The 25,891-nt window shown below is 34.3% G+C and overlaps 1 protein-coding gene across 7 annotated transcripts in view; it reads left to right on the forward strand.

Moving 5' to 3' along the window:
- NOVA1 (NOVA alternative splicing regulator 1) overlaps positions 1-25,891 on the forward strand; it is a 152,586-nt gene that overhangs the window by 80,202 nt on the left and 46,493 nt on the right. The window contains exon 1 of one of the 7 annotated variants that reach the window (XM_086748017.1): positions 2,986-3,118. The exons of the other annotated variants lie outside the window; for them this stretch is intronic. The gene's annotated coding sequence lies outside the window, so the exon portion shown is untranslated. Of the gene's footprint in view, positions 1-2,985; positions 3,119-25,891 lie in introns of those variants that run through there. 7 annotated transcript variants of the gene reach the window in all.

Consider the following 25,891-nt stretch of genomic DNA (forward strand, 5'->3'; position numbering starts at 1 on the left):
TATTTTGCTGGCAGACTGTGTAATATGAAAAAGCTCTTTATTTACTTTGAAAAAAAAAAAGAAAAAAGTTATTAAGCTTTTATACATATATATGTATGTGTGGGCATGTGTATATGTTTATGTATGCATATATGTCTGTGCAAGGGAGGCAATCTGTAATAAGTATGATTATTCAGTATTTTTCTCTAATTTTACCCTGTTGTTTTGTATTTTTTACTCACAGATTTATTGAATCTCTTAGACAAGATGTTTATCATAGGTATATAATTTTTAAGTAATAAATGAGAAAAGTGTACACTTACCTGTGAGAGGGAAGGTTATCCTGATACATGGGCTGGTTTTATTTTTGGTGTCAATAATCTTTGCTGTAATCCTGGCTTACACATTGATTTGTATATAAAAGGAGCTGCAAGGGTTATGTGAGTTGTTTCACAGTGGGAATATATGATAAGAAGCTATAGCACAAGCACACAAAAATCATTTTAGTACTAAATAAATAGTCATTTGATTCAAACTTAGTCTCTTAGGACAATGGTTGTAGGTGTATTATCTGGTTTTGTTATGAAGTGTAGCGATTAACAGTCTGTAGTTAGACATACAGTTTAATGCAGAATCCACTGAACTCATTAGAAGAGTCCTGTTTTGGATTATGCCTTTAGCAGTGCTTATCCATTCAACCATCCCTTACAATTTAATCTAAGTGGAGAAATGCTGATGTTTGGGGATTTGTTGACACAAATTGGTAACAAGACGCTCTAAAGCAAGGATACTATTCCTTGACCTGTTTTAAGAAAATATCTTGTACTACTTATTCATATTGAGATGGTGACTTAAGTCCCAACTATAGCAGGACATTCCAGAGACAGTTGTCATAAAATCGACTCCACTGAATTTTCAATTTAAATTGTAAACAAAATAAAAGTGAATGAATACAGAGTAGGTGGGAAGAGAAGACAGTAAGAGAAGAGAAAATTATTTTAGACAGGTGCATAAATTAGCCATGACAGATGTCACAAAAGGACACATTATCACGCAGTTACTTAATACATGTTAAGATGCTAATTTTGTGTCTTTTAACTGTAAGTTCTTTCAAAGCATAACAGGACAAAATTGGAAGGAATATATAGGTGCTTGCATAAATGACTATTGATGACTGAGAGTAAAAGGTCAAGATGATAAGGCAAAACAAATTACATGGTGAAATTCTTTCATTTGGTGTGGTAAAGAAAAGGAAGGAAACTACCCCAGAAGAGTTAAAGTAAAGAAGATAAATTTGGGAAAGAACTGAGTAGAATAAGAAATTAAAGAAGTAGAGGCAAGTTTTAAGTGGATGTAAAAGCAGCAAAGTTAGAGAATGAAAGGTAAAAAAAAAAGAGAAGGCTGAATCAGAACTATATCATGAGAATTCACACTTTCAGATTTACTTTGGTTGTGTACATTAGGCAGAAAATATTGTAGGTTTGAGATGTTACACAAAAATACTGAAATGTAAGTGCAATTTGGATATGTGAGTTAAAGCTCTATCAACAGTATTCATTGCCTAGAAGAACAGAAAAAGCAAGAAAAATAAGAAAAAGAAAGACAAAAGAATTAAATTTCTGTTTTATTTTTAATAATGTATCAGCATACAGTTCTTCAGTTTATAACAAGTTCATTTTAGAAGTGACAGATGTATTTTTATGTTACAAAAATATAATTGCAGGAAGCTGAAAATACTAGTACAGGAGACAAACTTGACATATTAAAGTAAATTATTTTCGTCAAACTGAAGTTTTGGTGCTTTTTCCCCCTACTTTTTTCATTCTCAGGGATGCTATTTATGTTAATGGCAATTACAATTTAAAGTAAGATTAGTTCTTTCATTGTACAAGTGATGAGCTTTTTTTTAAAGAGTTCACCTTTAAAATAATTAGCCAAGTAGCTCATTCTGAAACTAACAAGGTCTCATGTTTAAAAAAACAGACAGCACTGAAATGGGCACCCTGCTGTAGCTGATCCTGCATCAGCAGGGGTTTGGACTAGGTAATCTCCAGAGGTCACTTCCAACCTCAACCATTCTGTGATTTTGCTGTGATTCTGTGAAATATATACATATTGGGAAAAAAAAAATTACAAATTTTATAAATAGAAACAGATGTATGTCCAGCTCAGTGTTTTGCAGTTACGTAGTAACTACTGAGCCCTGTGTATTTTGAGGTTTTTTATTGTTGGTTTTTTTTCCCCACCTTGTAGACAAAGCTCGCATGCCTTTTTTTTTTTTTCCTCAAATTGAGTGACATCGAGTTTAGTGCGAGGACTCACTTGAATAACATGTGCTCATGTGAGTAAATATTTGAAAGACTGAGGACATTAATTAGTTGATGTAGCTCCTTGACAGCATTGCTGAGAAGAAATGGCATTTCTCCTAGGTTTTCTCACAGTTTTGCTCCATGGTAATAATTTTTCCTGCACTGTGCTTCAAAGGAACCAGAGGATTCTGTGAGGTTTTCTATTATTATTGATTTGATTGTGTGAAAACCTAGCTGAATATACTTTCCTGTAAAAATTCTCAAAGAATTCGTTCAAGTATAAGTGTAAGTGTAGCTTTTAATTATTAAGGCATTATAATTTTATCTTCCTACTTTTTAGCAATAGCCCAGATTTTATACTTATTTCATAGTCAACATATTTAACAAAAATTGTCTTTACTTATTCTGCAGTATTCCTGAACTACATTTAATGGTATCAGAATAACTTAAAACTGTTGAAGACAATCTGCAAATGCTTGCAGTCATCTCTAATAATCTAATTGCCCTGCAAATCAGGCAAAGTGCAACATTGAGAATGCACAATAACTTAGAATTTATTACTTTTTTCTGCAGTTATAAGAGGCTAATATTCCACCTGCTGTTAAGAATCAGACTCAAGCATACTCTGTTGAATTGACTTATTCCTAGTGCGTCACTGAAGTATGCCCACAAACCAGAGAAGTTCTTCTGTGCTATTGCAAGAGCTTTCTTGAACAATTACGTTTATATTTTCAAGTAAGATTTTTTTAATGATGCAGTACGGGTGAGATTCCCTCCACTACAAGATAAGTAGAATAATGAATAATCTTCATTGCTTTCTTCTCTTTCAGGTAGGTGAGACATTGAGTGAGTTTAAGTGGGGCTGGATAGAATAGTAATTAACACCTCATCCTTCTGTAGAGAGAAACATAGAACTGAAACTGAGGTTTTTGTCCCCAGAGGCTTAGTGGTGTGGTTTCATGGTCCTCTGACATTAATTTAAATGTCACTGCCAAAAAGGTAGTTTTGCCCCAAGCCATGCATTTCAGTCCTTTCTTTGCATCAGCAATAGCATCTGTCCAGCTTTGCAGTAGGTCTCATCAGCTCGCTCATCCATTTGAATTTTTTTTTTTTTTAAGGGAGTTAGGAGGATTAGATTGCAAGCTGATCACTGAGTTTATCTAATTCATTTTGCAAGAATACTTGTGCTGGTGTAAAAGAGGGAGACAAAACACCTGGTATGGGCGGGAGAAAGCAGGTGTGTTCCCCACGGAGCTGAATGGGTTACTGACCCAGTCTGTCCCCAGCTGTCTGCTGGGAAATACTTTATTCTTAGAACTGTATAATACTATATAGCCCCCCATCCCACCCCCCCCCCCCATCCCTCCAGTAATTGCACGCAATAGAAGATACACTCTGTTTCCAGTTAAAAATTTTTCTTTTGGTTTCTTTTCTTTTCTTTTTCTTGTTTTTTTTTTTTTGCTTTGTTTTGTTTTTGAACCTAGAGGCAGAAACATGTTAAAAAAAAAAAAAAATAGAAAATGAACCTACCTCCTTATTCGCTGTAAGATTATAGGGTGGATTTTTTTCTGCTTCTTTTGTTTTCCAGTCCAGTCATTTCAATTGCAGACTGTTCTGGGTCTGAAAAGGAGCAATTGTCCTCTCCTACCAGAAGGTTCCTTCTGAAACAGAATATAGCATACAGGCAACCTTGTCTCCAATATCAACCTTAATTGTTTCAGGAAAATGTAGTATCCTGTACATGCATTAAACTGAAAATTTCTACCATGTATCATTCAGGAGGAATTAAACATATCTAGCAGAAGATAGAGAGGCAATAACCTTCAGAGGATATTTTTTAATTCAGGTGGTCAGCATGAAAGTTTAAATATTTTTAAATTTTACAGATGCAGCAGAATGATTAAGACCATAAGGAACAAAATTTGCAATTGGAAGCCTGAATTTACACATTTTGCAGTTGTGCATAAATAGTGCAGTGCCCTGTATTTTAGTTTCTGTTGGCAGACATTAGGAGATAGAAAGGAGGTAGGGCTAGAGTCAGGGAAATTGTGCATTTGTTAGTGGGAGTCATAGTTAAAATTTAATGCATGCTATTCCAGAAATTCTGAAAAGCCCAACTTTTTAGTAAGATAGGTTGACTTTTCTGTTTTTGAGTTCTGTTGTTTAATTAGAATAACAAATATTTGCTGCTGCAACCAGATAGTAAAATAGCCTGCTACATGAGCATATAAAAGCTGCTGTAAGAAATTTTAACTTGTCTTTTAATTGCACAAAATTAAAGTTGTATTACAATAATTTTTGTAACAGCTAATTATTAAAGGAAAATGGAGATTATGGAGTAAATCCATAGATGTGAGAGTTAATGGCAATATTTATAGCTTTTTTTTTTTTACTTTAGTTTTTCTCTTTCGCTTTATGATTACCTAGGATTAATTACAGTGGGACTTAGCCACATATATTCAGGAAAACACAAAATCACCCTGTTTACCAGTATGTAATAAACTGTGTGGTAACATCTGCTTCTGAAGTTTATTTCTGATCATCCTGATTTTAACTGCTTGCCTTGGCATAGGAAAAGGGGAAATCCAGACAGGAAACTGCAACAAAGAACCTTAGAGTGACCAAAAATAAAATTCCATCTGAATATGTGTTGGAGGAGGGAGTAGTTTGCTGTGTGATTTTCTGCAGTTATAGGTGTGTTGATTATACTAGGCTTTTTAAAGTTAGACTCCACAAACTTCTTGTATTGAGAATGTTTCTAATCTGTCATATTGTATCCATGCAACTTGGATTAAACAGCCTTTTCTTTTAAAATATGCTTATGGAGGTTACCATACTCACCATTAGTAAAAAATTTCCAAAAGGAAGGTATGTCAGAAGTAGAATCCGTTTAGATCTGCATAATGATTGTCATTGATATGGCGATATGGCACTTGCATGCTGTGGGAATCCCACTGAGGAGCAGCAGAATTGCCACGCAGGTGGCGGGAAAAGATTAGTGCTTTGTGTGCACAAACAGGAAGCGGGGTTTCAAAAGCAGGAAGTGAGTCCTGAGCCAAGATAAACATAATGGCTGCTTCTCCTAGAGCTGCTGAACTCCCACTTATGCTAGTTACTGTTAGGGTGATATCGAATGTCTGTGGGCTGTGTGTTGAAATAAAATGTGACAGAAAAACTGCGTGCATGAAGGTGGCTGCACAGTTTCTTGACACATGAAAGACTAGACAGTTCATTTTGAAATACTGCATTTGTATTTTTGTAATAAAGAACCAAATAATGGAAGTATCTTCAAAGTATGCGTACGTAGGGACTTTGTTGCTGCTGTTATATTGGGAGGCAGATTGGAATGGGTCCTACCCTACCGATGTATAGACAAATCATCCTATCCTGTTGTGATTCTGAAGGTACTATGTGTCTTTTTGTTTGGAGAAACGTGCTTTTGAATGAAAAATGTTTCTATATTAAAATATTTTCATATTCAGTGTAAAAATCTAGCAATATGAAATTTCAGTTTAGTTCCATATAGCAAGAAAATTGCCATAATCCAGTACTCTATTTCTTTATGGACCTCAGTCTAAGATAAATTTAACAAACACCTACTTCTGTTAAAAAAATTTCAATGCAGAATTGGAATGGGAAGGGGTGTTGGCCAGTACTGCGGATATAACTTTGAGGAGAAGCCAGGTCTTTCTGGGGAAGGTAACTGATTAATTATTTTCCTTTTTCTGTATAATAAAAATAAGAGAGCAGCTAACTGTGAATTGTCACAAACAGGTTTTTAGAAATTGAGTTCTGAACTGAGTTGCTCGCTACGTGTTAAAACCTACAGATTATTTGGTAGGTTTTAAAATATTGGTTGGGTTTTTTGTTAAGAAAGATATTAACACATTTGCCTATGCAGAGGTGGTTACGTATTTGTGATGTCTTGATTTCAGATGCAGTTTGGCAATTATCCTCATGGGAATCAGTCCTCAGTTAGTAGATACCTGATAAATTTGAAGAAATGCATGTGAAGTTCATTAATTTAGGACATTTTTCACATTTGGTAAAGTTACATGGAGAAGTATGAATAGCAGTAAAATGATGTTGAATATTAAATGATAGATTAAACATTCATTATTTTTATATTTTCAGGGAACTTTCCTTAAGTTTGACATAAAAATTCAATGTCAATGAAATTCTAAATTTTGTCTATTGTTTGAAAAATATTGATTCACTCATAGTAGAATCTTTTAATGCTTTAAGTTGATACATAAATCCCTAAATTAAGTTTTAATCTCTGAAGATAGAGGGATAATGTGAGAATTGTTAGGCCCCTTAAATCATTCATGATGGCATACTCAGATCTTGAGTACCTTAGAGCTCAGGCCTACTCTTTAGTACACCTGGATTTGGTTAGACTAGTATGGCTCCTAAACAAGAGGGTATATTTTATACAATTTCAGGGACTCATACTTGGTATGGTAATAGTAAGCATTGTGTTTTACTTTACAGAGAGCTACTAACTACAATTTCAGAAGAGTATAAGAAGGAGGATTCCTTTTCTTAGTTATGAGTGTTGCAATGTCTTGCATTAAGACTGCTCAGCACTGCCTATTTAAAGATGCTGCTTTTAGTTGCTAATGGTTTTTCTGACTCTGGCCATAAGTAACTTTCAGAAACACTTGCCACCTATGTTTGGTCTTAGGTTTATCAGCACTGATTAGAGAATGGGAAAAGTGTAATAAATACTTATATGACCTTTCTTCTTAGTGTCTAATATGAACAAACCTAATTGAATGGTAGGCACCTGTATTTCCCCTGAAAGAATGACTGTTGATATTGATTAAAAACAGTCTTATAACTTAGTGGGTGTATTTAACAGGGCTAATGACCCTGTCTCAGCTGATCTATTAATGCAAGTACATTGCTAGTTGTACTCAAGTTAGCTCTAAGTGACCTAATTCAATTACGGAGTATATAACTGGGAAAAGAATCCTGTACATCTCTCAGTGAACTCTTACAATTAATTCATCTCCCCAAATTACATAACGTGTATCATTAAGACTCTGTGCACAGAGGATTTTCTTGGCAGAGCTGCAGTGGTTAAGAATGTGATTTTTTCTTTAGGCTCTTAACTACTATTTTTATATAGTTAATGCTTTGCTTTGGATACCTGGCAATCTTAAAGATGTTCAGTTGTTCTTCATGCAAACCATCAAGCTATATAGTTTGTTACCATCAGAAATATACTTCTCAATTATCAGCAAAGATTGTATTCTTAACAACTTTATTAGAGCCTTAAAATGACATTTCCTTTGCTGGATGTAGTGTATATTTTGAAAAGTTCCTTTACTTTGTTACAGCCATTTTATAAAGAGGAAAAAAAAAACATATAGCTGAGTAAGACATGTTTCCATTTCAATTACTTTTTTAGGAGCAGGAGCTTAAAATTTGGCAGATATGTACCTGTAGAAAGTGTATTTTTGTTTTCCTTGTTAAAATTTGTACATTATGAATCTTATTAAAACCCTCAGTTAACATATAGCCATTAGATACATGTTACTTTGGCTAAAAAATTATTGGACTTTTCTGTGATCACGCAGAATCACAGAACAGTTGAAGTTGGAAAGTATTATTTAGTATTATTTAGTCTAAGGCAGCTACTCAAAACAGGGTTAGCTAGAACAGCATCATGTCAGGTTTTGAGTATATCCACTCGTGAAGACTGCAAAACCTCTCTGAGCAGCCAGTTCCTATGTTCTATCACCCTTACACTGAAAAAGCTTTTTCTGATATTTAATTTCCTGTTTCCGTTTGTGCCCATTGCCTCTTGCCCTATCAGTGGATACAACTAAAAACAGTCTGGGTTCATAATCTTTATTTCTTCCCACCAGGTGTTTATACACATTGACAAGATGCTGGTAATGCTCTTCCTAATGCAGCTTAGGATGCCATTCAGCTTCTTTGTTGCAATGGTGTATTGCTGGCTCAAGGTCAGTTTGGTCTCCGCCAGATCTGCAGGGCCTGTTCTGCAAAGCTTCTTTCCAGCTTGTCAGCTCCCAACCTGTACTGATGCATGGTATTATTTCTCCTTGGGTGCAGGACTTTGCACTGCCTTTTGTGGAACTCCATTAAATTTCTATAATCTCCTTTCTCTGTTAATGGAGATGGATACTGGCTCCTATAATGATCCCCATGACTTCAACCTAGCAGTTTGACTAGTTTTTTTCCAGTTTAGATGTTCAGGCCTAAAACTACCTGAACTGAAAAGACTGTTCTCTAGAAGCAGCAGAACAAACTTTGGTTTAGACAAACTTTTTCTTTTCTTTTCTTTTTTTTTTTTTCCAACTATACCAGCTGATCCAATGGCAAAAATAAAATTCTCCTACCCTTGGCCTACTTGTGTTCTTAGACCATTATAGCTGCAGCAGAATACTGTTTCCTCTGCCGTGTCTGTTCATGGCTACCAGTAGTCTACGGTTTTGGCCACAGATGCAAGGATCAGGGAGATTAATTTTCCCTCCTCTGACCTTTGATCCTCACCATTTGATCAAGGTGATATGGGCAATGAGGAGATTGTATGCAGAGTAAGGCTTATCTGGGGAAGGTTATTTTGAATGAGCTGGGGAGCCTGGGACAGTGCAGTGGGGGATGTAGGACTGCAGGAGGTGGAAGGAATTCTGTTATGTGGGAGGAGCAGAGAAAGTGCTCAGGATGTGAGGACAAGACAGTCCTCACAGTATTTACACTGTGCACTTCCCAAATTCCTGTGCTGAAATACTTTGTTGCTTCAGTGGCAGCAAAGACCTATGAAGTCCTTGGAAAAAATGTATGTTTCTTACATACCCATAGATATGAATGGATAGTCTGCTATCGCTAGTAGTGTCTATTTGAGCTCAAACAGTAGATAACTATTCTGTGAACCTAAAAAAAATTGAATTATTTTGATGGTAAACTGTTTTGAGACAAGATGATGTGAAAAGAGTGATACAACTAGAAGAGAAACTTGAAAAGAAACACAATTATGGAAACTTAACAGAGGTTTGCATTTTTAACTAGGATTTAATACATTCTCATATTTGCAAAACCAAAATCTTTTCACTGAAGTAGCATTAACTATATTTACCTTACCATTCTAAAGGAATAAGTTACTTTGTTAATAAAAAGGTGTTACATCCTCTTAATCCTTGTGTTGACAGTTCAGTAAGTAACTGTTCTCAGGAAAATGGACAAGAGAAATAAAAGCTGTTATATCTAGTTAAAAGTTGTGTTATGTACTAACATTAATAAATGAGAAGGTATTGGATTTAACTAACTTCTTGTCCTCAGTGAACAATTAATAACCATTTAACAGCAAGAGTGAGCTTTCTTTTCTCTTCCTGAAGAATGTATGTTATATAGTTATGTGCTTAATTATCCAGGAAATCCCACTTAGTTGTGTGGTGACCTGTTTATTGAATGAAAACACTAAAATATTAGAGAACTTGTTTTCATGTGTTGTATTAATACGGTTGCAGTCTGTTTATTTTTCATGGCCATTAAAGATCTGAGTTTTAATATACTCATTTTGAAATGATTTCAATGTCTCTTGAAAATAATTTTAAACATAGCAATTATATAAAATAACATGAATATATTATTTTTTTTGCAAAGGTGGTTGCACAGTTGAATAAACATAAAAACTTGCATAGACACTTGACTCATTTAGTAAAGCATAAAAATATGAGGAAGCCAAATGTGACAACCTTATCCTGTACTCACCAGTTGCAGAAATGAAACAAAAGTTGGGGATGCCGCCTAGAATGTTAATGCAGGTGAGACAAAGTCACATGTTGCATACATTTAAAATCTTTAGCATAGCTGATTAGATGAGTTTTCTTTTAATCTATATTTGAATATGCGTGACTAATGAGCAAAATTGCTAAATATTTGAAAACTAATCGATTGGTTGCAGGTTTTTTGAGGCTCTTTTTGCAATATTAAAATTACTTCTCAAAATTTTTATTTTCATCATGGCATTATTCATTCTGCAGTATGACATCACACTAGTATGATCCTTTGCTATATTGAAAAATGGCCGATACACTGGAGAAAGTTAAATGAAATAAGTGAAGTACTCTTCTGTTGAGGCAACATGATTTTGCCACTTGGTCTTTTATGACTGACTTTTTGATTGCTGGCTGGAGCTATCAAAGAACCTAACATGGCTTTTCCCCATCCTCATTGCAATCAAAGTAAAGTAGCTTTTATACCTTGATATATTTCCAGATTTGTTCCGCTGCAATACTTTTCAAATTATCGTGGAGAATTTAACTCCTTTGTTTTTCCAGATACCTGTTTTCAATAACTTAAAACTTCCTACTTGCTACTTGGAGTGGTGGGGATATTTTCAGTGTAGCCCAATTAAGTGAGCTTACTTTAATTTTAGACCTCAGGTAAAGTTTGTCTACATTTATATTAAGTCGAGCTTTGAACTGAATTACAACTGTTGATTTTTGAGTTAAAATACGAAATTTCAGATTTTAAAGAAGTTTTTAAAAGTGCTTTTTATCTTAAAGATTTAATGTTTTAGCAGCATATGCTGTTATGGTACTGTGGACTACCTGACAAGAGTTTGAGAAGTTTAAAGTTTTCCTGTATAATATTACCTTCATTTTTCACTTTATTCATTGCCATTTTAATTAGAACGTCTCCCACGCATTATTCTCCATCATTTAGTGACAGATATATACAAATGATTTAGATAATAGTGTTTCTGTTCCTGGTCTCTGCCGCAGTTAATGCCAAGTGCCTTAAATTTAGTACAATTGGATTCTTCTAACTTACAAAGTGTCAATGTTGACCTCCACATTGCACTTGAGGAACTGTAGAGCTAAATGGTAACCAGCTTCACAGTTTTGAGCAGTTCTTATGTTTTTAGTGGGACATCTCTTTTGAGGAAGGAAAAAAAGACTCTTGGCCTAAATAGAGCCTGATTCTGACCTCCCCTAAAGAAATTTGGAATAATTGCACTTAAATCATAAAACCAGTGCAGAAAAGATCTTTCCAAGAACCCTAGAATTTTAATAGACATTAAATCAGAACAGTGATTGATAATTCATCTTTTGTTGATGTGGAAAAGAGCTTTAGTTTATCTAGAAAGTAAGTTTCAACTTACAACTCAATAATGTTTTGTTGGCAAAAATTCAGTATATTTGAGTTCAATACATATTTTTAGAATTCTGGTATGACTCACTCTACACTATACCATGATGTTGAAGCTTAAAGGTTAGAACCAATTCAGAAGCCTACTGTTTAAAACCTAAGTCTTATTAATCCAAAATTATCATGAGTGTCCTCTGTTTTCAAAAACAATATAAAGATCGTCAGCTCAGCTCCACGGAAATATCCAAAAATAATACTGATTCAAGTAGAACCATTTCTGTTAAAAACAAAACAAAACAAATTCCACAACCCTACATCAGTACAAGTGCAATGAGAAAATAAAATTTGCTGTATGTTACTACTTCTTTTTTTTTTTTTTTCTATTTTCTGGAAGGAAAACAAAAAGTCACTGTTCCTTTAAAAGAAATTAATACCTTGGTCCATTCAAGGAAACTAGGGCATGTATGAGGTCAGTGTTCATTATGAATCACTTGAGCATATTGCACTAATCAGATTGCATTTCTTTAATTTACTGATGTGATTTAAAACTACCTGATTGGTTAAATGCCAATAGATGGAGAACTGTAGAATCATACTTCTGTGAAAATGAAGCTATTTTTAGGTGGTTTTAGCTACTGTGTTTTCTTTTAGAGCAGAGCTGCTCAGATACATTTCTGGGAGATCAAGAAGAATAGCCATTACCACAAATTGGGACAAGTATGTTTCCATTAAGTATAGGCTTTTATCTATTATTTTAAAACTAAATCTATTTATACAAAGTTTTTTGCTTTTTTTTTTTTTAGGAATGAATGATTTTAAGAGTCACTTATTGTTTATATCTTTTAGATAAGGTTGGACATGAACAAAAGGCAGGACAACAGGAAACATATGCTATAGTAGTTAGTTCACACCTGCTAGCTGCTTTGAATAGTCTTGGAGATAATATCAGACAGGGAATGAATTCATTATTTAAACTATTGAAATTCTTTCTACAAAATCTGACCCTTTACAGTCTTTCTTTGTCAAGGCACTACTTAAATTGATCCTACTCTGAAAAATGACTCTTACTGTGGACATACTTAGTGCACGAGTGTAAGTATAGTCTATATTCACTGGTCCTGATGTTCATTTCACAAGAACACTTTTGAGGTTTAAAGATTTAAAGACATTTTTCACCCTAACAAAATTCCAGTTTCAGATATGTTTCTTAGTGTTAGCTGAATAAATTAAGACTCTAGGGATAATGCTTTCCAAAACTAAAGTAAGAAAAAAATATATTGAAATTAAGAGGTACACAGCAGCAAACTGGATAATATTTCTTAAGTTAACAGAATTTAAATAATACTTTGCATTGTATCTAATGTAATAAAACTAAAAGAGTAGAAAATAATAAAAAAAAATTGACTTGAATGAGAATGTGGAGTAATGCTTCTGTAATTTAGTTTTTGGTTCTGCTTACCTAGAGAGCTTTTTCACCACAGCTTTTACTCTTTACTTTCTCAACAAAGTTTTATCTAATTCTGAATTTCTCCAAAGTTTTCATGAGCTCAAGGTTTTTTGATGAGACTTAGTATGTGTCAGACAGACAATAATTTGGATTTTAATTTTTTTTTCCAGAAAGCTCTAAAACCTTTGTTATAGAATCATAGAATCATAGAATGGTTATCATATACAAATGTGCCAAAGTCAATGCTCATATTTTGTTGGCGGGATGATGAATGTTTAAAAGTGTGTAGAGAGGGATCTGACTAAGCTACGTTGGCTAGATAAACAATAGTAAAAGAATATGAAATTAAATTAGGTTATAATTCATATATACCTAACACAGGGTTTCTTTATGTTTTCCTTCTAAATGTTTGACACTAACCACCTCTGGGAACAGGGTGCAAGATTTAGTAGACGGCTAATTTTAACTGCTCTGGTAATTTTTCTGTTTCTAGTATTTACTCTGATTGTGCATTTATAATATTTTTCTCACATTAAGGCTCTGACAGACATGTGGCCGGGGGTTGAAAATCAGACAGATGAAGCTATTACTGCCTAGAGCCCTGGTGATGGACTTTTCTGTCCTCAAGACAGGAGCATATGGTCCACTCACAAATCAACTCCTGAACTACTACAGGTTTCAGCCCAGCACATTAAGGTAAACCAGTTCCAATTTTGGTTTATCCTGGTACATCAGGCAGAAAACTGAAGGTTCAGGAGTTCATTTCTAATCTGATCAGATGCCGCTGTTTCGGGGGCAGCAGCATCTGTCAGAAGGGGCTTGTGTGCAACTGGGGTAATAACTGATTTAGCTGTTTGTCCGATTTTAGTCTCCTTCCACATGTCTGTTAGGACCTTCAATGTCTGCACCTACACACAGAATTACTGGATTTTTGTATTTTATTATTCATAAATGCATCAATCATCTGATTATTTTCAGTAATCTGCAAAATGTAAAGCTCTCCTCAGTTTCTCTTTTCATTCACTGCACTACTTATAGTAGTAATACAGATTACCACATCCACAGTGTAACAATCCACTGCTAACTGCCTGTTTGCCAAGAGCTAAGATTGTTTGTACCTAATCAGGACAAAAAAAATATACTGTTTTATAATAGTATATAAGATCTGTTTTTATTTTATTTTGAAATATAGTTCTTGCTAGCTCTAAGAAAGATATTTGTTTTCTATTATAATGATCTAGTGAAATCCTCATTCAAAAACATATTTCTAATCTTAGTTATATAATCTTAGTTTTGTTTTTTTAACCTGGAAATGCTGATGTTTGTTAGGAGTGACTAGTAGGTAGAGGGTAAGATAAAAAGAAATACTATGAATTAGTATTGCAAATAAACTGACAAACTAGCCAACTATAGTTTAATATTGACAAATACTGTATATCATGGCTAAGAACAATAAACACAATATAAATAAAATGAATAAAATGAAATTGAATCAGAATAAGAGGATTTTGAAAGGAATCTCAGAGTAATAGTCTATATATTCCTGGCAAGTACCCTTACAAAAAGACAGTTACCAAAAGTTAACTATTTTAAAAATAATTGTAACGTAACAAACTTGGTTACATTTTAAATTGCGTTCTGATAAGAATTATACTCAAATATTTACTATATTTCTTAGCATAAACTGTACAGTGCTTCAAAGAAGAAAAAGAAATATGCTAAGAATCATTATTGTTGGCTTTAGTAGTTACTCTTGGTCTGCTTATAATGTACCAAACAAATAAAAATGTAATAGTGTCTCCTTTTAAAAATTACTGCTGCTGTAGAAACAGCCTTAGAAATAGTTTTGTAAAAATGTTGGTTGATTTTATTTTATTTAAAAAAATAAAAACAACTTAAAAACAAACAAGGAAAAAACCCTTTGGTTAATGAGACATAAAAGTATTACCATCATGTAGATGGAGAATCAGATTGTATAGTTTTAATTTTTTAAAGTAATTTAATATGATAGGAAAAGCCAGAATTTTGTAAGCCAGCTTGCCTAATCCTTGACGATTAACTACATTCAGCATGATAACTTTCTCCAAACCATTTTAATCACTGTTGTGAGGAAAACTGAACGCATCAGTTACTGAACAAATGTAACTGCTCTTAAAATCCTATCCCTAGAGTCTGAGGTATGTGGAGGAGCAGAACAGTTCTGTTGTATAACTTGATAGTAGTTGGTGCTTCGTTGTTATGCCCCGTTTGGGTTTTTTTTTTTTTATTTTAAAGATTTTTTTTTTTTTAACTTGCTGTTTTTGTCTAAATGCATATACACTCTTCTCACGCTGTCAAGGAAGTTCAATAGCTAACTTGATGGTAATGCATTTGTACTTGTAAAATAATACATTATTGTGGTTATAAAATATTTACTATTATGCTTTTATTTTCTTAATTTTTAGTGATATTTAGTAAGCATTGATTTCTCTTTTTTATCACAAAGTTATGTTGATTGCAGAGAAGAGTTACTAATTGTCATCAATTATTGCCTACATTTTCTAAATAGATATTTTCTAAATAGATATTTCAAAGGACAAGTGATCTGGAACAATGCTATTGATATTGATTGTAAAAAGTTTTGTCTGAAACCATAACCACGTATAGCTAATTTTCTCTCCAGCACTCTTTGTATTTGTCTTTGTTGAATAGGATTAGATTCTATTTTGTGTGTGTAATGTTAGAGAATTAACAGCATATAAACATGGATGGTATTGTAAAAGGTAGCAGGTAAGACATTGATATCTGCCATCTAAAGAGACATATTCTCAATGGAAGAAGAAATCTGGTTTTGTAATGGTTTCAGTAGACTGATTTTAGTGAGTCTAAATTTATAGCAGGTTTTTGAAACCAGTGTTTATGCATTCAACCAGACAGCATATGACATCTGTGGCTAATCTCACCTGCTGCCATTGCGTGTTCCTTCTCACCTGCTGCTATTGCCTGCTGTTACTTACTTGACTTTCAAAGGAAGCTAAGGTTGGTGGAACACAATTAAGAGAAGCAAGTTTTGATTGATTGATATTTAGTTAGATTCTTTAGTTAAAGCCTTACTTTATTTTGTGAATTTTGATCTTTATTTTTGAAGAAGCAGCTGGATTTTTTTACTAGTAGGGGGCTGGTTATGCTTTCATTTCTGTTGGTATGGACATTAGATTAATGAAATAAGGCACTTTTTGTTAACACTTTTCCTTTCTTTTCCTTCCTTTCCTCCCTTCATGTGTTTTTAAATTATTTTTCTTCTGATTACAGCTCGTAGTTGCAGAGCAGTCAGCAGCAGCGGGTGGCAGTCGTAAATCCATAGATTTATTGTCATAGATTTCTGTAGTCTACCCACCTGCTGATACTATTACCAGCTTAAAATCAACTGTGGAATTTGACAATTTGGAGAAGGTTTTTAGAAAAATAAAAATTTTTAAGGAGATATTCTTAGCATTTTGTCATAGTTCAGCCCCAATTGGGACCAGACTATGCAGTCTCTCTCCCACTCCCCTCAGCCTCCGAGAGAATAGGAGGAGAATTGGTAAACAAAAGAAAACCAGAAAAAAAAAAAAACCACGTGGCTTGAAATTGAACAAAAAATAAATTTAACAGTAATGACAGAAGAAGACAAAACAGTGATGGAATACAAATACAGTATAATGCTTTACAACAAATCTCCACACCTAGTTTCTTCCAAGTAGCAGGAGACCCCCTTCAGCACCCTCCTCACTTATATACTGAGCATGATGTCAGATGGCATGGAATAGCCCTTTGGCTAATTTGGGTAAATTAACCCCAACTGTTAGCTAATTAGTTAATTATCCCAGCCATAGGGGCTACCAGCTTCAGTTCTCCACCCAGCTCAGGTGAATGTTAACTCTATCCTAGCCAGAACCAGGACACATTTGTAGCTCAGTTCTTTCGAAGTCAAGAGGCTGTGGTCTTTGAAAGCATCTGGTCATCTTTTCAAACTGCTTTTAAATAGTATTTGAGAGAGTGCTTTGATAAGGTAACAAAGCAATTGCATTGATACATGAGGCATTGCACTCGTGCAGTTGAAATAATGATAATTTCAATTGTAAATTACTTCCTTGTCATTGCCTCAGCTTACTGCAGATATTAATAAACTGTGTGATAAATGTGATAATACTGATAACATCTGTATTTCAGAACTCAGCAAACAGCTTTTTATGTTTCTATCATCCCAGACTAATAAGCTCTGTTTATGCAAGGTCTAAGGGGGGAATCAGTTTTTCCACAATTCTCGCTTGCCACACCCATAGCTCTGTTTTTCTTATGTCTGGCAGTGTATTTGTTTCAGTGTTTTCTATGTTTTCTTAACTGAGATTGGCTCTAACTTGTGACAGACTTCATTATCTTTTCAACTACTGTCTTCTCTATGTTCTTTTTCTTCACAGGAGTGCAAAACATAGCTGAGTAAAGAACCTTATGGGCTGTCATTTAGCTATGAACTCTGCTTTCCATCGGTCTTTGTTTCAAATTGAGCTGCAAAATTATGAATTGTATGCTAACTTTTCTCCCTACTATTTTTGCACCCAGGACTGGGTTTTGCCTGTGTCAAAAGTTTTACAATACTTAGTTTAAGATTGTCTCATATGTGTGTATGATAGAAGTACGTAACACATAAATTGGTATTCTGACAAATCCTGCTGGAGGAAAAGCACCTAGTAATGGACTGCCATGGAGAGTTAATGGTAACATCGACTGTGTGGCAGAAAGGATGCTCTTATGTATCCTTTCTAAGAATAAGTAGTTGAGGACTGTACTCTTTGAGTACCTGAGAAAGTATCTGACACCATTCTTTACAGAAAAAGAAAAGAAATTTTTGTCATCAAGTTATGACATCACTGATTTAGATTATGAGATTCAGAATATTATTTTGAAGTAGTTGGAAGATAACTAAATCTGAATTTTATTTTAATATGATTTTAATAATTAATGTAGCAATCAATAGAGTATACTTCCACAGAGATGATTGATTGAAGTATCCTTTAATTGCAGCCTTTAATTAGAATTGATGACTCACCACCCTTATCTTTTATATTAATAATTACAAAATTTATTTACTTCCATTTTAATTTTGACCCACTGGGGAGCTATGTGGCTCAAATTTACATCCTTGCAAATGAAGGTGATTTGTTGGCAGGGGTGATACGGTATTGCCTCTTGTTTATACATGTGAAAAACATGCAGGTAAACTATACTTGTTAATATAATTCTGTTTATTCATGTTCTATCCAATTATTTATTTTAGGCAGAGTAAAGGAGTAGTGGCAGTTACTGGGCTGTTATGCTTCTATATTTACCATTTTATTGTTATGCTAAATGCTTAGTCAAAGACAAGAACAGTGGAGCTTTATAGTGGTAGTTGCAAAAATGCGTGGTGGTTGATACAAAAAGACTTAAGATATTAACATTATAAAATATGGTTTGTGGGGGATCTTCCTACAAAGTAATATCAACTTGGAAAGAAATGTAATTCTAACAAGACACAATGATAAAATAAAGTTGAGTAGGGAAAATAAAATTTACATCACTGTGTCAGAATTCTGGAGCAGACTAGCTTGTATAATTCAATCTACAGGACCTATAAAACTTGACATCTTAACTTCAATAAAACTAAAATAGCGGTTTTTTCAAGGTTTATACACATGTTCTTCTACATACACATTAAGTCAGGAGAGGAAAAAGCTGAAGCACAAAATGCAAGCTTAGATTTCCTTTTGGATATTTGCCATACAAAAGTCTTTAATAATGTGAGCAATATCTGCCTGCAAGTAATAGAATAAAATACTGTATATTGCTAAAATGTTACTGGAGAGGCATATCATCTTTAATTAACTTTATTCTGAATTGCATGTGCCAGAGGTTGTGACGTAACAAATAAGGAAATATGACTCTCAGAGGTATCCAGCACCTAATGCCTGCTTCATACTTATAAATCTCCTTTTATGCTGCCTATATTTTACTTAGCTGATAGCCAGAAAGGATTTCTGCTGAGGACTGCTTATCACTGTAAAAATACTAGATGGCTTTTCTGTCATATTTCTCTCTGATTTTTACCACCACCGTGGAGAGCTTCTGAAGGGCAGGAAAATGAGAGGTTCATGAAAAATGGACAAGAGTGAAAATTCCTTGTATCCCTTACTATAAAAATTCTCACCTACCTGAGCTTGTGGCCTCCACAGGAACCCAAATCATGTCGTCTTAGGCATTCCACTAGTAAGATACCATTTTTCTTAATCAACAGCTTATTCCCCACTCTTTTCTAGTCTTTTCACATTTATTTGCATTTTATGTCTGCCTGGTGGTACTGAAGGAAGTTTCCAGAGTGTCTGCAAGGAAAAGGTGAAACTGTGTTTGAAAGAAGCCTCTGTCTGCTTTGGAGAATTTTAAACTTTTTACACTAAGTTCCTTGGGCATTATTGCTGAAGAGTTTCGTGTCACTGGCTAGATCTGGGGGGAAAGGAAATTAGAGCTGCTACTTTGTAGGAAGATCCCAAAATCTGGGTGACTATATCATTTGGGAGTCTTCCCCTGCTTTAGGAAACAGTGCCTTCCAAGGGTAATTTTTTTAATGAGAGAAAAAATCCACTGGGGCAAGGAGGAAGAATGAAAGAGAAAATATGTGTGTTGTCTTACAGCTTTTGGGCATTTGTAAAGGCCTAATATCTTGTTGATCCTTATACTGTCCATTGGAGAAGAAATCTTTCTTTAGTATGGCTGTACTCAGGACAAAATATTAAGGAACTACTAGGAATTAAACAATACAGCTGCTACACACATAGAGAAACTTATTGCCAAGTAAGAGAGCCATGGTAGTGTGATCCTATTTCTATTATCCATCTGAAAATCCTGCTTTTGTTGGTACTATTTGATCATCTTGACACTGCCCTGTGAGCTTGCTTGCCAAGCTTTCTAAGGTCTCGCGTAACACAGCAGAACTTTGGACTTCAGCTGCAGGATTGCAGCCTTGGCGCTAATTCAGAGAGCTTCTGAACTGTGTCATGGTCAGGCCTTTGCACCCTGGATACTGTCCTAGTCCTACATAATAAAGTATCCTATTTCAAAAAGTAAATTGTAGCTCAAGTCCCATCATATCAGTGAAAAAATACATTTAATATATTGATATCTGTAGATGTCAATGGAGATGAGATCTGTGGATTTCATGTGTTGACGAAATCTTCTGCTTTCTTTGTAGCTCTATTGGAAGGCAATTCTGTGATACCAGCAAATAACACTACTTTATAATTCTGCTTTGATTCACTGATAGAAGAAGTTTCATTTAAATAAATTCTGCTAGCAGTGTTGAGTTGCACCTCAGCCAATGTAGAATAAAATTTATAGTGCCAGCCTTAAAAGACTCTTGACTGGGTCATGGTTGATGATATATTCTAATTCTGTATGTGAGGAGCAAACCTTACAATAATAGTCAAATACTGATATCTAATCTTCAATGCTAACCTGGTGCAAGCTCAGGTGCAATGCTAAGTAAAATTGATTTGGTTTGATTTTAAACTTGGAAGAAAGTTGATGAGTAAAAATATTTTTAATAAAAAATAGCACTGATTCTGTTATAATTTAATCATTTTAAAAGTTCAGGAAAGTGGCTTTTTAATTTTAATCTTATAACTTCTGTAGCTGTGATGATTGCTTATAAATGAACAGCTGCATCTTCATTGCCACAGGCTTAAATTAAAGTCCCAAAGTCCCATAGGTTTTGAATTCCATAGCACGTTAGCAAGAAACCTACAAATTTAGAAAGGCTCATGTTCTAAGACTGAGCACAATCTATGTAATATTCATGATTAGTAAGGCAAACAAAATACAGCCTTGCACCAAATGCTGCAGTGAAAACCACTGTAGAAATTTAGAAGTACAAAATAACAAGGCTTACCATAATAATCAGAATGATGTGATCTATTTTATGCTTATTTTTCATTTTAAACTTGTATTAGGTATTTTTCATTTTTAAACTTGTATTATGTATTCCTTTACATCATTTATATTTTTCACAATTTAGTAATTAAAGTTAAAATAACTCCCCATTTCTTAAGCTGTTGCTTTTTTTCTTTTTTGTTCAGTTTGGTATCGACTTATAAACTTCACATTTTTTTTCTTTCGTATGTGTATAAACACCTTGGTTATTCTGTGCTGCCTTTTTTTTTTCCTCCATAATTTTAATCATGTAATCATATCTAGAACCCTGCAGTTTGCAATATGTTTTCTTAGGAGTGGTACAAAAAGCTGTGAAAAATGCAGTGATTGATGGGAACTATCATGGTTTCATAATTCTGCATTTCAACGTAACTGTCAGAAATGTAATCTTAGTATTAGAATGTAAGTGTCGTGGTACTCCCTCCATGTATTTTCCATGAGCAGGAAATGCAAATTCAATGCATGGATATGAGGTAATCAGAAAATCTCCTGTTCTAGGATGTATTAGTCTGTTGTTAGGTGATTATTCACCTTTTAAAATTCTCTTTATGTAGTGCTAAAATACATTTCAGAATGAATAGGAATTTCACTCCTATTTCATTGATTTTCAGGCTGTTTCATTGATTTTGTGGAGAGAAACCTTAAACTAGATTTGGAGGAAAACGGGTAGATTTTTAAAACTGACTTCTTTTATACTCAGTCAATAACAGCATTGGGAACAGTCTTCTTACAGCCTCTAAGCTGTGAAAACAGAGGACATGCTATTATTACCAAAGCTTCATTCAGTTAGTGACTTGTACTGAGTAGGTACAAATTAAAGTTTCAGAAAATAATATTACTTCGTATAGCTGTGAAAACATGGTCCAAATCAATACAAGGTATCAGTGGACACTTTTCACTTTGTTCATGCTATTTCTGTCCATGATTAGAAACTATTTACTGAATTTTTTTTTTTTATTTTGAGACTAGAATAAATGCTTCTTGCTAGACTTTTGCCTTAAAGTAGTACACACTCTTCATTTATAGCTGTTTGTAGTTAAATCTTTTGAGAGTTATTTTTTAATGTACTTTGCATGTGCCTGCTCCTAGAAATATGTGCTAGACATATTTAAAATACGTGTATCAAAAAAGACATACAACCTGGTTGAGGGAGATGATTCTGCCTCTCTACTGTGCTCTTGTGAGACCCCACCAGTGTGTCCAGTTCTGGACCCCCAACATAAGAAGTACATGGACCAGTTGGAGAAGGTCCAGAGGAGGGCCACAAAAATGATAAAAGGGCTGGAGCACCTCTCCTATGAGGACAGGCTGAGAGAGTTGGGGTTGTTCAGCCTGGAGAAGAGGAGGCTCTGGGGAGACCTTATAGCAGCCTTCCAGTACCTCAAGGGGGCCTACAGGAAAGACGGAGAAAAACCCTTTAGCAGAGCCTGTTGTGCTAGGATGAAGGGTAATGGTTTCAAAATAGAGGAAGGTAAATTCAGACTTCATAGAAGGAAACATTTTTACGGTGAGGGTGGTGGAACAGTGGAACAGGTTGCCCAGAGAGGTGGTGGATGCCCCATCCATGGAAACATTCAAGGCCAGGTTGCATGGGGCTCTGAGCAACCTGATCTCATTGAAATGTCCCTGCTCCTTCCCGGTGGGTTTGGACTAGATGAGCTTTGAAGGTCCCTTCCAACCCTAACCATTCTATGATTCGATGATTAAAAAAGTTGAGCAGTATTGATTTTGGAGGTCTGTATTACCGACTAGTAATCGTTCTGCCTGTGTAAATTATTTGTAAATTATTTGTAAATTATTTGAATGGTGCCAGTTCTCCTGCCTTTTCCTTCGTCTTTACGTATCTGGACCAGCCATAGTACTGGTAGGAGAGCTTTTGTTCATCCGATTCTCTTTCTGATAGTAAAAGGGTACAGAAACTAAAGAAAAACCTAGGGTTCTTAACTCTCTCTCTCTCTCTCTTTTTTTTTTTTAAAAATCTTCTGTGGACTTCTTATAACAGAACATGCAAAAAAAGGATTTTCAGCAGGATCTTTAGCTCATTGGTACTGAACTTGCTAAGGCCATTATATCTATCTTGATTATTTTAAAGGTAATTTTGTACAAGAATGAAAATGATTCAGCAAATAACTGTGAAGCGGGAATTTCTGAATGCTTAGGAGAAAAGAATGTGTAGCTGTGTGATGGCTATAAAAATAGAGAAAAAGCAGCTGTTATCCAGTGGAAAAAGTTGTGGAAAAGTTCTATTCAGAAACAGTTCTACCCACATAGCATTTTCTACGCCTTTTTATTGTGGACTTTTGCATTTGCTTTTGGAGGGTAATATCTCTTTTTATTGACCCTTTATTTTACCTCTTACTGCATGAAAATGATTTTACATACTGCCTTATTCCTACAGCTAAGTAATGCTTTTAATGTTGTTACATAGCATCAATAGTAATTATTACAGCTTTAGTATTAAGAGTGATTCAACATTTATGTTGTAGCTGTCTCTAGAAAACAATATCATGTTATGTGTATGTATATGTGTGTATATAGTGAGCCTTTGAGGAGCTTAGTGTGTAATCTGAGCTAATACTCAGAACTCCCTGGATAGTTAAGGGTGAGAGCTTCCTATATTTGTGGGATGATTCCATCCAAAGGTAGATGGGGTGCATTCTTCCTGGACATCCCTGTTTTTCTTAAACAGCTACCTTGGACTTGATGCATCAGTTTTAGAAGGCTAAATTTAGGGGGAGATAAATGTCATTAATAGAAAAAGAAAGAGGATGTGCTCTAAAGGGGTTACACTCTGGAAGTCAGGAAGGAGCTAGGAAGACAAACAAAAATAACCGAGACATTCTGAATGCTTGGACAGTAGTCACAAACTGTTCCTACCTGCTTTCCATATAAACCCTGGACTAGATGTCCACTGTTGGAGAGCAATGGATTTAATTTAACATACACCAGCTACTATCAGCAGATCATGTATTTGGACTAGTATTTAGAGAGAAAAACAGAAGGAGCCATTTACAAAAAGATGTGTGTCTCTGTATTCGTGCACGTGTTAAATGCCCATTCTGTATGTGTGTTATAACAACTGCTTCACAATAGGAGCTCATCCTGTTTTGACATGACAGTATTCTTCCCAGTCCGAAAACATAAGATGTGTGCGTCCTTGTCTCTTTCCTTGTATTTCTGAACTGAGATGTAGAATAATTCCTATAAGACAGTTGCTATAGTGTGTCTCCCTACGTTTTATCCCTATCTAAGATTACTCTTGTCTCTAGTGTTCATCTTGAACAATATAGATAAAGGTAATTTCTTGCAGGATCAGGACTTAAATTAAAAAGTAGTAACAAGCATACTCTTTTATGTTTCCATGACGTGTATTAATGTGTACTTGCAATAAATATAAAAAATATACATGTAATTACAAATATTTTAATAGAATTGCTAATCTAAACATTGACTATAGCTCATTTACCTGAAATTTGATATTTGCTTCTTCCAAAGAGATAAATAATAGTGATTGTATCAGGTGATTTGATTTCTTGAGCAACTGGCCTTATTTAGGAAGATTTTCCAAAGCTTTTCACAGGCTTTAAACTATGTAACTTGGGAACTATTTTTGAGGAGAAAAGCTCCCTTGGTGATTTGAACTGTTATCACTACAAATTATTAGATGTATTGGTTCCTACAATTTCTCAAAGCATATTTTATTATATAAATGGATGATTTTTTTTCCTTTGATAATTGTATGTGTAGGAGGCACTGTTAACATAGGTTCATATTACTGTAGCTTAGCATAAAAGCAGTAATTGCCAACTGAATGTTATTTGCATGAAAAATATTGTTAAGTGCTTTTGTTGAGATGAAAACTCATTCCAGATATCTTGAAAAGCACATGTAATTTTTTTTTTTCTATTCTGTGGTCCTCTTCTAAAAATAAGGTCAGCTCTTTTTTTTTTTCTCTTCAATAGTTTTGGTCTTGTGGTGGTGTTGTGTGTGCTTGGTTTTTTAATGATTTTGAAAGCTTTTACTTCTCACAGACTTTCACATATTCATTAGACTCAGGTATTGGATTTTTGTTAACATGCTCATTTGTTTATTTAGGTGCTTACTGTTCACTGATAGGGGAAAAACATAAATCTGCAACATTCCAGGCACATTGGTAATCTTAAAAAATGTATATAAATAAGCAAACTATTATATTACATTATTAGAAAAGATTTATAAGCACCATAGTGGCAAGGCTATTTCCTTTTGAAAAAGTGTTTATATGAGTCAGAAGCATATTGCTGTCCATCAACCATGGAACAAGTGTTAAGAAGAAAAAAATGAAGAGGAAAAGTTGAAGCAGATTTCTCTGTGTTAGCAGAGAATGTCACATAATTTGGGGATCCTAACTCATCTGATTTTTTTAAATAGATGGAACATTTAAATAGCAATAAATAAACTTAAATATTTTTGTAATTTAAAAAAAAAATTCTAGATCTTGTATTCCCATTGGTTTTGTTTTTTTTTTTTCATTATTTTATTCTTGAGGATGCACACCTATAGGAAATGTGTTTACTTTCCAGCTTGAGGAAACCAAAGATGAGAAGATGACAGGTAATTTAGCCTATTTACTGAACCATTTTGGGAGGTAGAAGAGGAAATTTATAGGGAGTTGTTTCCCCAAATACTGTTTTGGAGAAGTTCTTCTCTTATATAAAATTTAATAGCAGCAAAATGTAAAAATAATTCTTGTTCCCCTTCAAGTTGCTTTTACAGTTAGATGTAAATGTTATGATGGAATCAGCTGGATCTTGATTTTGTTTGTTTAAGCAGTAGTTCATTGTTTATAGATAATTTTACAAATAATATATTAAGACAACCATTTCCCTACACAAGTTGAATTAAAACATAGTGCTTCTCTTCATGGTATGAGGTCCTTGTTAGTTCTAGAGCTTTTATTTTCCAGAAACATGCTTTCCCAAAGCATAATTAGGCTGTGGTGACTTCCATTGCAGCCCTTTATCATTGATTTGCACATAGACTTTCCCTCTGAGTATTTCCCATATAAGCA

The sequence above is a fragment of the Chlamydotis macqueenii genome, chromosome 5 (assembly GCF_036417535.1).
Source record: "Chlamydotis macqueenii isolate bChlMac1 chromosome 5, bChlMac1.mat, whole genome shotgun sequence".
Taxonomy (NCBI): domain Eukaryota; kingdom Metazoa; phylum Chordata; class Aves; order Otidiformes; family Otididae; genus Chlamydotis; species Chlamydotis macqueenii.